General features: G+C 47.4%; 1 protein-coding gene across 2 annotated transcripts in view; it reads right to left on the reverse strand.

The window, feature by feature from the left end:
- SGSM3 (small G protein signaling modulator 3) overlaps positions 1-11,567 on the reverse strand; it is a 64,883-nt gene that overhangs the window by 48,047 nt on the left and 5,269 nt on the right. Inside the window, exon 1 of one of the 2 annotated variants that reach the window (XM_019515143.1) lies at positions 7,425-7,649. The exons of the other annotated variant lie outside the window; for it this stretch is intronic. The gene's annotated coding sequence lies outside the window, so the exon portion shown is untranslated. Of the gene's footprint in view, positions 1-7,424; positions 7,650-11,567 lie in introns of those variants that run through there. 2 annotated transcript variants of the gene reach the window in all.

An 11,567-nucleotide genomic window follows, 5' to 3' on the forward strand; every position in this document is an offset into this window, starting at 1 on the left:
CCTATTGCTGTTGAAATGTCCCTTTGCGTGTGTTGTTTTTCAGTTGTGCAATCTTCCTGTTGAATTAGCTAAAAATCTAAGAGCAAGTTATGCCAAGTCAAAAAAACCAAACCCTGCCATGCTTTATTTTGGTTCCCCCATGCCCCCAACTTTTGATCTACTAGAGGAACCTTTACCGTTTCTAAGTACTGGTAAAAGGAAGGTGCAGAGTAGCATAGGGCCCCTGCAGGACAAATCAGGGCAGTTGGTGACAGACGAAGGGGAAAAAGGCAGAGTTCTTCAATGAGTTCTTCGCTTCAGTATTCCTAAGTACTGGCCAAGACAATTTGCCCAACTTGAACATAGATAGATGTTTGGGAGGCACCAGACTGCCAACGGCTAGTGCTGACTTAGTTAAGGAGCACTTGGAGGGGCTGGATGGGCACAAGTCAGCCGGCCCAGATGACCTCCATCCACGGGTGCTGCAGGAATTGGCCAGTGTCATAGCTGAGCCGTTGGCACGGCTGTTTGAGCACCCATGGTGCTCCAGCCAGGTCCCCGAGGACTGGAAAAGGGCCAACATGGTGCCCATTTTTAAGAAGGGGAGAAGGGATGAGCTGGGTAACTTTAGGCCAGTCAATCTTACTTCTATCCTCGGGAAAACACTGGAAAAAAATCATTAAAGAGTGCATTTGTCAAGGCCCAGCAGGGGAAATGATGCTGAAGAGAAACTAGCATGGGTTCATCACAGGTAGATCCTGCCTGACAAACCTTATAGCCTTTTACGACCAGGTCACACACTGCCTAGATGCAGGAGCCAAGGCAGATGTCATCTACCTGGACTTTAAGAAGGCCTTCGATACAATTTCGCATCCTATTCTCATAAGGAAGCTAGCAAGCTGTGAGTTGATGCTTACACAGTCAGGTGGGTGGCCAACTGGCTTAGGGATCGCACCCAGAGAGTGGTGGTGGATGGGTCGTTTCTGACCTGGAAGGAGGTGGGCAGTGGGGTCCTGCGGGGTTCAGTCCTTGGACCGGTGCCATTTAATATCTTGATCAGCAATTTGGATGAGGGTGGAGAGAGCACCCTCTCCAAGTTTGCAGATGACACCAAGTTATGCGGCAAAGTTAACACACCGGAGGGCAGGGAGCAGACACAGGCCTCTCTGGACAGGTTGGATCAATGGGCAGAACGCAACAGGATGCAATTTAACAAAGACAAATGCAAGGTACTCCACCTAGGGAGGAAGAATCCCCAGCACACCTACAGGTTGGGGGATGACCTCCTCAGCAGCTGAAAGGGATCTTGGAGTCATAGCTGACTCCAAGACTAACATGAGCCAGCAGTATAATGAAGCCATCAACAAAGCCAATCGCACCTTATCGGGCATTAGCAGATGCATGACCAACAGACTGAGGGAGGATGATGCTTCCCCTCTATGCGGCATTGGTCAGGCCGCAGTTGGAGTACTGTGTCCGGTTTTGGGCACTGCCCTTCAAGAGGGATGCAGAGAATCTGGAGCGGGACCAGAGAAGGGCCACTCGTATGATTAGTGGTCTCCATGCAAGACCCTATGAGGGGAGGTTGAGGGATATGGATCTCTTCAGCCTTCACAAGGGACGGCTGAGGGGTGATCTTGTAGCTGCCTATAAGTTTATCAAGGGAGGACAACAGAGAATTGGAGATACGCCATTTACCAGGGCACCTCTAGGAGTAACTAGGAATAACGGGTACAAACTAGCAGAGAGTAGGTTCAGGTTAGACATTAGGAAGAAATTTTTCGCAGTAAGAGTGGCCACAATCTGGAACGGGCTGCCAAGAGAGGTGGTGCTATCACCTAACTTGTAGGTCTTCAAGAAGAGGTTAGATGGACACCTGGCTGGGGTTGTATTACCTCAGCACTCTTTCCTGCCTGGGGCAGGGGGTCGGACACGATGATCCTTCATGGTCCCTTCCAACTCTACAATCTATCACTCTACTATGCTGGCCTGATCAGGGGTTGGACTAGATGATCTCCTGAGGTCCTTTCTAACCCTCATTTTCTATGGTGCTACGATTCTAAAGGTGCCAAGGACAGGTCACAACTGCCTTCTAACTCCTTAACATGGCTGTCTGGGGATGATTACTGTTTGCAGAGACATCTTTTCACAGCATCACAGTACTTTAGATGTTAAAAATATCCAGTAAAATGTCACAGGAACTTCCAGGACATAATAGGGAATGCAGTGCCTGATGCAGGTAAAAGACTGAGAACTCCTACTCTATGTTCTCTATGGCCCATGGGCCAGATCCACTCCATTAAACAGACAGCGGTTAGGCCACAGCTGCTCTCAACTTTTTAAAGAAATCTGGGGACAGCAATTCAAATGTGCACAGGAGCTGTGTTGCTCGTCTTCCCATCCTCAAACAACCTCCAGGAGTATTTCTGGATTCAGAAGGGGTAATTTTTAAACAGGTTCCAAAAACCAAGTAATAAGACAGAGCATGAACAGGGAGTCAGTGGCAGCAGATGAAGAGGTAGTAAATAAGCCAATTAAAGATAACATTGTATGAGGATTCTCATGTTGAGGAGGAGGAGGATGAGATCTTGATAGCCTTCTTGAACCCACTGTAAGTTAGCAACTACAGGGACATTGAAAAAGATGGAGGATCTTACTGGAAAATTCCAGCAAGGGTTAAAGTGCAGCACTTACTTGTAAATACCTAAACACTGAGAAAATGCTATGCACCTGTGAAGCCAGTATCCACAAGTCACAGAACTGCCCTGTGGATCAAAAATCTGTGCCCCCACACATCTGTGTTATGCTGACCTCACACCACCTCCTTCAGTTGCTCATGCAAATCTGATTTTCATTAATGCTACACAGCCATAATCAAGGTGCAATCAGAGAGAGCTGCAGGCAATCAACCTCTGATTTCTTTTCTTCATGCACATAGTCTCTAAGTAACACTGGTCGGTACAGTAGAGTCCATGAGTCATTTATACACCAGACAGACAGCCAAAGCAAGGGATCTTGTTTGATGCCCACCTTCACTACTGCAGCTGGATTAGCCATGCAACTCACACTCCCTACTGCTGCAGCATAGTTAAAAGACAGCTAAAAATCATAGTCAATGCATTGTGCAAATGCAAACCCAGGTTTCAGCTGAGTGCTCAAAGACATTTCTCTCATTTGAGGACAATTTCTAGGCCAAGAAGCAGCTTGTTATGTCCAGACATTACGGAGAGAGAGCTGCTAGTACTGAAGAAAAAAAAAATTCCTAGCTTGTTGAATGCATAGATATACATTTCATTATAAAGAAATTCTGTTCCCTTCCCTCTGTCACTTGAAGTCAGTCAGACTGGTCATCCCTGAACACAAAAAAAGTAATCTGTGTGCAGAGAAAATTCCCACTTCATAGGTAAAAATCTGGACAGGTATGCACATGACTGAAAGAAAAAGTGATATGGAAATGTAACCAACCTCAACTACAGCTGTTTGTAGTGCTCCAGCTACACCAGCTTTGTCAACTGTGCAAACATTCAGTCTTAACTGTATTCAGCCTGGCATTTTTAAAAACAAGTGGTAATTTCCTTTAAAGAAAACAAACTCAAAAAAACGGATGTGAGGAAAGAGTTGTGAGTTCATTTCTCCTTCGCAAAGCTGAGCCTTGTTGATATTCTGTGCTCTCTCACTCTCAGCTGCAACATGTAGGGTTTCAGATATCTGGTTTTGTGCAAACACCCAGATAAGTCTCCTACTGTGTTTGTTCCACCTGTTCTACCCTGGTGATTTCCATTTAACTCTGACATGACACCTACTTGCTGTGGTGGACATGAAACAGACTAGTTTAAAGCTCCCTTCTGCATGGCCTCCCCAGGATTGTTAGCATAGGAAAATTCATCTTCTCAGAAGTGCCCTTCCTCAGCCGATTTTAAAAGAGGATAACAACAAGCATCCACTTGCAAACGGGTGACAAACCAACATTCTTCTAGCAAGCAGATCCCACAGAAAGCAAAACAGTTTTCCCTCAGCAAGTCATCAAAAATAAAGCTCATCACAATGCGTCTTTGAGTACCCATTCAGGTCAGTACCTTCCAAACTTTCTGAGAGCAATGGGCCACTGTCAACCTGCAAAATTTCTCATCCAGTCCCCACACGATCAGATTTAACTGAAAAGGGAATGGGGACTTGTACAATCCATGGGCCAGCTGCAGACCGCTTTGCATGGCCTCCTGGACCAATGGGGGACAGACTGGGAACTAGTGATCCAGAGAGCTGAACAAGTCAATGGAAATCATAAAAAGGGACAGTGTACTGAAGAGTTATACTTCTAAAATCCTTTGCCCCTGCTGTTAGATCTAACATATACAATTAGCATCACTGGAAGAAGTTAGTATGGGAGAACAAGTGGCGTTTTGGGCTCTGTTTTACTTAATTTATACATTCACTGGCACCCTACACAGAGTGCATCTCACAGCTTCCTTTGTGTCATCAGCTCCTTTCACAGAGTGGAAAGATGAAAACGCTGCAGGACGTCATCTAGAGCGGGGGCTGACAACAGATCTGGCCCACAGAGCTGGTAGGCTTTGCTTGTGCTCACACCAAGCTGGGCAGCAAGGAGCTGTGCCAGGGCCAGCCAGCTTCCAGTTGTGCCCATGCTGCTGCCGTTTATTCCTATCTTCTCAGCTTCGGTCCAGCATGGGCTGGGTGGTTTCAGCAGGACGTGAATGACAAGGGAGCTTCACCTCTGCCTGCACCAGGGCCAGGCAGCTTGGAGCTGTTCCCATAGTGCTGCTGCTTCTCCCAGCCCTCCACTCCTCTGCTAGTGTGGGCTCAGCTTCCAGCCAGTAGGGACTCTGCTGGGCACCTGCAAACTGCATCCCTGCTGCCACCACCTCCTCCTCGCCTCTCATCCAGCTGTAGGAAGGCTGAAACTTTCCATCACCAGGCAGCTGTGCTGAAGCTGGGCAGCTTTCAGTTGTGGTCCCACTGTAACCCAAGGGGATGGCGGGGAGAGACAGGGAAAAGAAGCAGGAACAGCATGGACACAGTTTGCAGATACTGTGCTCACACTGCAGCTGCTGGGGGCTTGGAGAAGCAGCAGCAGCAGGACAGGTGCAGCTCCCAACTGTCTGGCCCCAGCCTAGGTTCAGGGAAAGCCACACAGGCCACACTGGCCTGGAGCCAGGCTATTCTGGCCTGTGGCTTGTAAAAGGTTGTGGGCCCCTAATCTACATCATTCCTTGCTGCTATTACTCTCTGCTGTGTTTGCAATCATGATTCACCAGATGGCATGCACAAAGCAGGCTCCTGTTGAGAATCCAATGATCCTCACTACATGTTTCCTTTCCCGTACTCCCCACCCTCAGGTGAGGCTGCCACCTACTTGGAGCTGCAAATGCCATTTGTTCCTCAAGTCAATATTTGCTTTGTGTGTACATGGTTGGGAGGAAAACTCCATAATTAAGTCAGCAATCAAATGGGGCTGAACATGAGCCTAAAGAACAGGAAGGACTATGTGGCCTGGAACCGGGCAAAGGGAGGCAAGGCCTGTGCCTTACAATTAGATGCCTACTGCAGAGGCAACATGCTGGTCAGCTCTCAGCCCTTCCAGATTAAAGAGCTGATATTATAGCTGTAACCTTGTTTCATTTCAGGAAACACCTCCATAAGCTTTACAATCTAACCAGTTTAGCAATGTTTTGAGTGTCTGCAAACAGAGTGGAAGGACCTGAATGAAGCAATTATGGTGGACTAACAATCTGGCTTCCTGTCTCTGATGATCACACAATTTAGCACAAAAGTTAAAAGAGTTTAAACCTCCTCCATCCCACTACCTCCCAGGCAGCAGGTCAGACATCACAAAAAGCCATTGCTGATTTGGCAGTTGTGGCTTAGAAGGGACATGAGCAAGATGGCAGAAGCTGGGCCAGGTTGGAATTGGGGTGCCTTGGCACAGCTCTGGGTGAATGGGCTGGCAGGCACAGAGGATCACGATTCACTCGCAATATTTTGTTGGAAACTAATTGGTAAAGAGAATACTCAATACTCAGAGTGTCTAAAATCCCTGACCTTGTGAATCGGTGAGGGAAGGAGAAGGGAAGAGGGAGGAGGAGGGGGAAAGTGTGTACACATGCATGCACTAAAAGAGTAAGGAAGAAGAGAGAACAAGTCAAAAGGTGTCCCTATCTCCTGCTACACCTCCCTACCACTCCAACCTAGAGCTGGAAGAATGAGTCAGAGCCTAGCAGTCAAAAGCAATGAAAAGCAAACTGAAACTCCCCAGCACCCCACAACTGGGCTGACAATGATACTTTTGGAGACACAGGCTGAAGGCTTCAATGTCCCCTTCCCCTCCGTTAAATACCAGTGAAAAGAATCCAACTAAAATACTGCATTTCATAACTCTTGGCTACGGAGTCTCTGAACACCTCCCATCTCAGTGGTGGTATACCCAGCTTCTCCACAGTCAGTAGGCTTCTCTCCACCAATAAAGTATCACTGTACCACACGGCACTTCTGTAGAACTTTGTAAACTGAAACGCTCTACAGATAATTAAACCTAAAAGCACCGCTCAGAGATAAATGTTATTACCTTCCTTACACAAATGGGAGACACTGATGTAGGGGCTAAGGGGCTGCTCTACTCTGAGGAGCATTCTGTAGCACTGATATTATAGAACCAGCATTCATCTTTGCTGAATAGCTTCCAGATCTAGCAAACTCAGATTCTCATATTTCTCTCCTCCTCAACTTGCCCCGAGACCCGAGTCAAGTTGTATCCTCTCCTATTCATCCACAGTTTCCAGCAGGAAAGGCTCTACAGGTCAAACCGTGGTCTCAGCAAAACCTGTGCCTTCTTAGCACCTGTGATAGGTTCACACAGGTTTAAAGGACCTTTAATTCTTCTGAGGACACCCAAAGACAGACTAGATGCCACATCACACGCTCACAGCAGTGCTGGCTCTTCCGGGCTAACAGGAGCAAAAGGCAGTACTAGGATCAGCAGATGCAGAGTGAACAAAGCACTAACTTGCCAAGTACCCCTTGGTTGAGTAGCACACCATTTGAGGCTGGGATTCAGATTCCTTCTTTCAGACCTTTCCTTTTCTAAAGCCAGACCTGACACCTGCAAAGTTTAAAGGCTACCACCCCCTAAGACCATCCTTGCAGGATCAGTTGGAAATGCTGCTGTCTAAAGTCTACCATTTTGGATCCAGATGCTGGGGAAAAAAAGAATCACACATGCAAGTAACTTAACTTGCATATTTTTAAAGCAGCTGGAAAGTATTAGGACCATTAATAACTACCAGGATACAAAAGATGAATGGCACAAGAGCAATTCATTTCCTGCTTGGGGAGATCAGAAAGGATTTTCTTCTTCTCTCTTACAATCATCCTGCTGCATTATGGGAGCTTTCCTCCTGCCCTCCACCCATTTCCAGAAGACAGACACTCACCTGATTAGCCCAGCAATTAGAGCTGCTGGTGATACAATTGGTGTGATCTCTCTCAAGCTGGCAAGCTAGCAGCCTGGCATGATGGGGTCTCTTTTGTTCACAAGCCAAACGTTCATTTTCCTAAGGGCACATTTAATGCTGTGCTGTAAATAGCCAGAGCCCCATGCTACCAGCAGCACCCATTGTGTTCCCTCTCAGATGCAGAAGAGCCATTTTCCCAGAAAAACATGCATGTGGTGGAACCAACATCCCCCTCCTTCCCTGCCTGACGATGGCAACAGTGTAGCTGGCAACAAAATTAAGGAACAAGTATCATCCCTCAGTAGGTGGTTCCCCCTAGCTACTAGCAAGACCAGCTAACGCAGAGTTTTTAGCTGCTCCCACAGAAGGCAGCAGGAAGAGTGGGTGTTTAAATAGAAACAGGTGCTGATATGGTTGAGGCCAGAGCTTTTGGATCAAGAGTCCTGCATCTCTCCAGGGGTATTGAGAGATGCAGGATTTGTTATAGCTGATCAAATCATTTGTCCATCTCAGTGGTTCTCAATTTTTTTTTCAGGCCCTTTTAAAGTTTGTTATTTTGTGTACCTCAATAAGCCACAGAAAACTGTATACCTGTGTAGCTCACTACAACCACAGAAACCTCGCCAGCGTCCTGAGACAGACACATACAGTACAGCTGTTCTTCACATTTACTTTATCTCCTTTTCCCTCCATTTCTATTTCCCCTTTCTCTGTCCTTCTTCCCTGATACTCTCCGGAACTTCACAACACACCCTCAGAGGGGCATCTACATATTCATTGATGTGCCCTAGTTACTGTACATTAAGTTTAGTACTTGTATAACCAAGCAGAAATCAAGTGTGCAGTACCGCCTGTGAATGACTTTTTTAGTGGTGCTAACTGTACAGTAGCCTAGTACTACTGCACAGTAGCGTATTAGCACGGTTTTTGCCCTGCGTGCTACTGTGCAGTAGAATTAGGCTACTGCACAGTTAGCATCTCATGTAGATGCACCCTGTGGTACACATGCTCCAGTTTGAGAAGTATCCATTCACCTCATCAGCTATCCCAGTCTAACAGAAACCAGCTCTGATCATTTCCAAGGAGAATATACATTCTCCACAATCTACCTAAGACACTGAACAATTCTTGATTCTAAATTGGTGACTTACAGGTGCCCAAGGTTGAGATATACATCTCTTATAAAAATTCTCAGCTCTGACACAGCAGATGCTGGTCTCATTTAATTTAGTTTAATGTTTCTGAATCACTTTTTTAAACCTCCCGTGATTTGGCGAGAAGTGCCAGATTAGCAGCCTTGGAAACAGAAACCTATTTATTTCCAGAACAGGTTTCAACCCAGAGCATCAGAGACTTGCTCCCTGGCCTCTGCTGAGTGAACCGACGCAAGGCAATTGTCACAGTGGTTTTATAATATAGACATCAGTCCACAGAGAACTGGGCCAAAACCAGCACCTCATTTCACTCAAACCATTGAAGAGTCATCATCATCAGAATGCAGCAATTTCAGTTGCTACCAACCCAGCCAGGACTGCAAACATTGGCTTTCATACTCTGACTATTGCCTATTCTCCAAATCACACCATCTATTTGAATTTTGCTGTTTGGTAAGGTACTGTCTTGCTGCAGGATATCCAAAATTTAAGTACAGACCACCCACACCTGCCAACAGCAGCAGCAGCAGCAGCATCTGGAGGCAAGAGAACCTGAAATGAGTGTTGTTTGATCACAAACACATACATAATAATGCCTCTATGTCATTATTACTACTGTTAACTATATACTTCATCATCACCCTCCCAAAACGTGGCTTCTTTAATGGAAAGGAAAGGACAGTGTCTATAGAACATCCCTTATGGACCAGCACAGAGCTGTGCCCCTTCCCCACGTTCTTATCATCTCACCCTGCTTCCCAAAGGCAGTCATTTCACAAGTGATGTCACTGTGCATTAAGGAGACATCAAACCCAATCCTGACTAGCATGGGGAAAGGTGGTGACAGTTTATATATTCTACCATTTTTCAAACAAAATTAACTTAACCTTGCATTAGCAAAGCAGGGCCAATCACTATGCTGGCCATCCTAATTACATGTTATACTTCTACCCTGTATGCCTTCAGACTGTAAATTCCCAGAAGCAGGACTACTCGATAAGCCCTCTTGTCTGTTTGGGAACATTACAGAGAACAAATAAGAAGTTAATCCTCTTTCTGATACCAGAGACCTCTTCTCTCTGGTCTCTGCGGCAACCCAAAGACTGCCTGGAATCCAGATTATCCAGCAAGCAGCAGCCCATTGTTTTTTTCTGGGCTGGAAGGTGCTCCTAGTGATCCCAAGATTCAGCCAACATACAATGTCATGTCTGCTGTTTGCAAGTGCCTTGTTCTGTTCTCATTTATTTTCTTTTTTTTAAAAGCAAAGGATGCTTGATTTCTTCAAGAGACACTAACTGCTTTACTATTCTTAAGACACTGCACGTAACCAGTTATCCTGAGGATGACTATGATTTCACAATGTGGAGACCTATGACAACATCTAAAGAAAAACTAAGTTGGTGTTGAAATCCACAGCAAAAAAGCAACTCCTGCAATTCAGTCATCCCCTAAAGAATTATGGGAGGAGAATATAAATACGAAAGGAAAAACATTCCCTTTTCCCCCTGCATCTGACCTTGGCGGCTCTGTAAGCAATTTCTGATAGCGCAGGGCCCCAAAACCACTCCCTGTAGAGATTAGGCCTCATTCACCCTGCTGGTTCTCCCCTTCTCTGCATTCATATCGTCTTGCATGAGAAACTGTTGCATACATCTCCAGCTTTCCTTCTTGCTTTTGCCATGATCTGAAATTCAGAGGGTGGTGGCATACCTACTCATGCCCAAAGCCTGGAGGCTATTGCCATGTTTTGAGCCCTCCTTTCCCCCCTCCCCCACAGCAGACAGAAACAGTCTGTCTTACTCGCTCTCCTATGAGCAAGTCTGAAAAGAAACAGAACAGGGTGACAAAGCCAGCAACGTCAGGTTAACAGTATTAAAGGCCAAAAGCCTGTGCATTTGGGATTGGTGGCTATCAGGGGAAAGTCATGAGCTGCTTCTAACCAGCCATGAACACAGGAAGCTAGGGGAATGACAGGTGAGGGACAGAGGGCAAGGGAAGTGCAAAGAAGTACAAGGAAACATGGGCAGAGAAAATGAAGATGCCCTTATGAAACTCAGGCATGAAGCCTTAGAGAAAATGAGTCAGGAAGTGGTGGTGCAGCCCCTGAGTCATTACATCAGGCGAGGTGGAAGCTGCCAGGGGCTGCAAAGAAGAAGCCTTTCCTTTGTGACCCCCATGGGGCAAGCACACTCGGCCTTCACGCAGAGACCAGGTAGGAGCCCGCCTGCTTGCCCAGCCAGCTCGGGTCCAGCCCTGTCGGCCGCCAGCACAACCCTGCCCAGGGAATGCCTGGGAAGCGCAAGTACGGCTTTGGCCGCCCGAAAGTAAAGCAGGGCAGCAACGTGGGAAGCTGCTCTGCTCTGGGCCAGGCTGCAGGAGTCAAAGGAGCCTGGCTGGCTGCACACACTTGGAGGTTGCTGTCACCAGGGCTAACACCCTTCACTTCAGTGCCACGTGTGGACCCTGCCAGCGGCTGCCCCCTTGGGAGGTGGGCACCCACAGCAGGGAGAGGAAAGGGCCAGCTGCTGGGCACCCCTAGGGGGCAGGTGTTCCCCACACTGAGTGACTCATGCCCCATCCCATCCTGCCAGCTACTGGGGGCTGGCAGGGTTATGTCAGTGGTACCCACGGGGCAGCCTGCAGACTTCAGGCTCTGGCCAGCCACCTCGTCTGTCCGTCCGTCCCTCTTGTTCGCACTCCAGCCCTTGCACCCGTCTGTCTGCTGGTGGCTGCCGTGGATTTTTAGCCTGGACTCAATGCACCCGGCCCCTGCCCAGGGGGCACCGTCTGCCCGCCCACCCCCTGCATGGGGCCTTTCTGCAATGGGGAGCTCAAAACTGTACGCAATACTCCAGGTGTGGCCTAACCAGTGCTGAATAGAGGGGAATAATTACTTTCCTTGAGCTGGTACCAACACACCTACCAATGCAGCCCAGTATGCTGTTAGCCTTCTTCGCAACAGGGGCAC

Source organism: Gavialis gangeticus, unplaced genomic scaffold, assembly GCF_001723915.1.
Source record: "Gavialis gangeticus isolate Ggan-Ray unplaced genomic scaffold, GavGan_comp1, whole genome shotgun sequence".
Taxonomy (NCBI): Eukaryota; Metazoa; Chordata; order Crocodylia; family Gavialidae; genus Gavialis; species Gavialis gangeticus.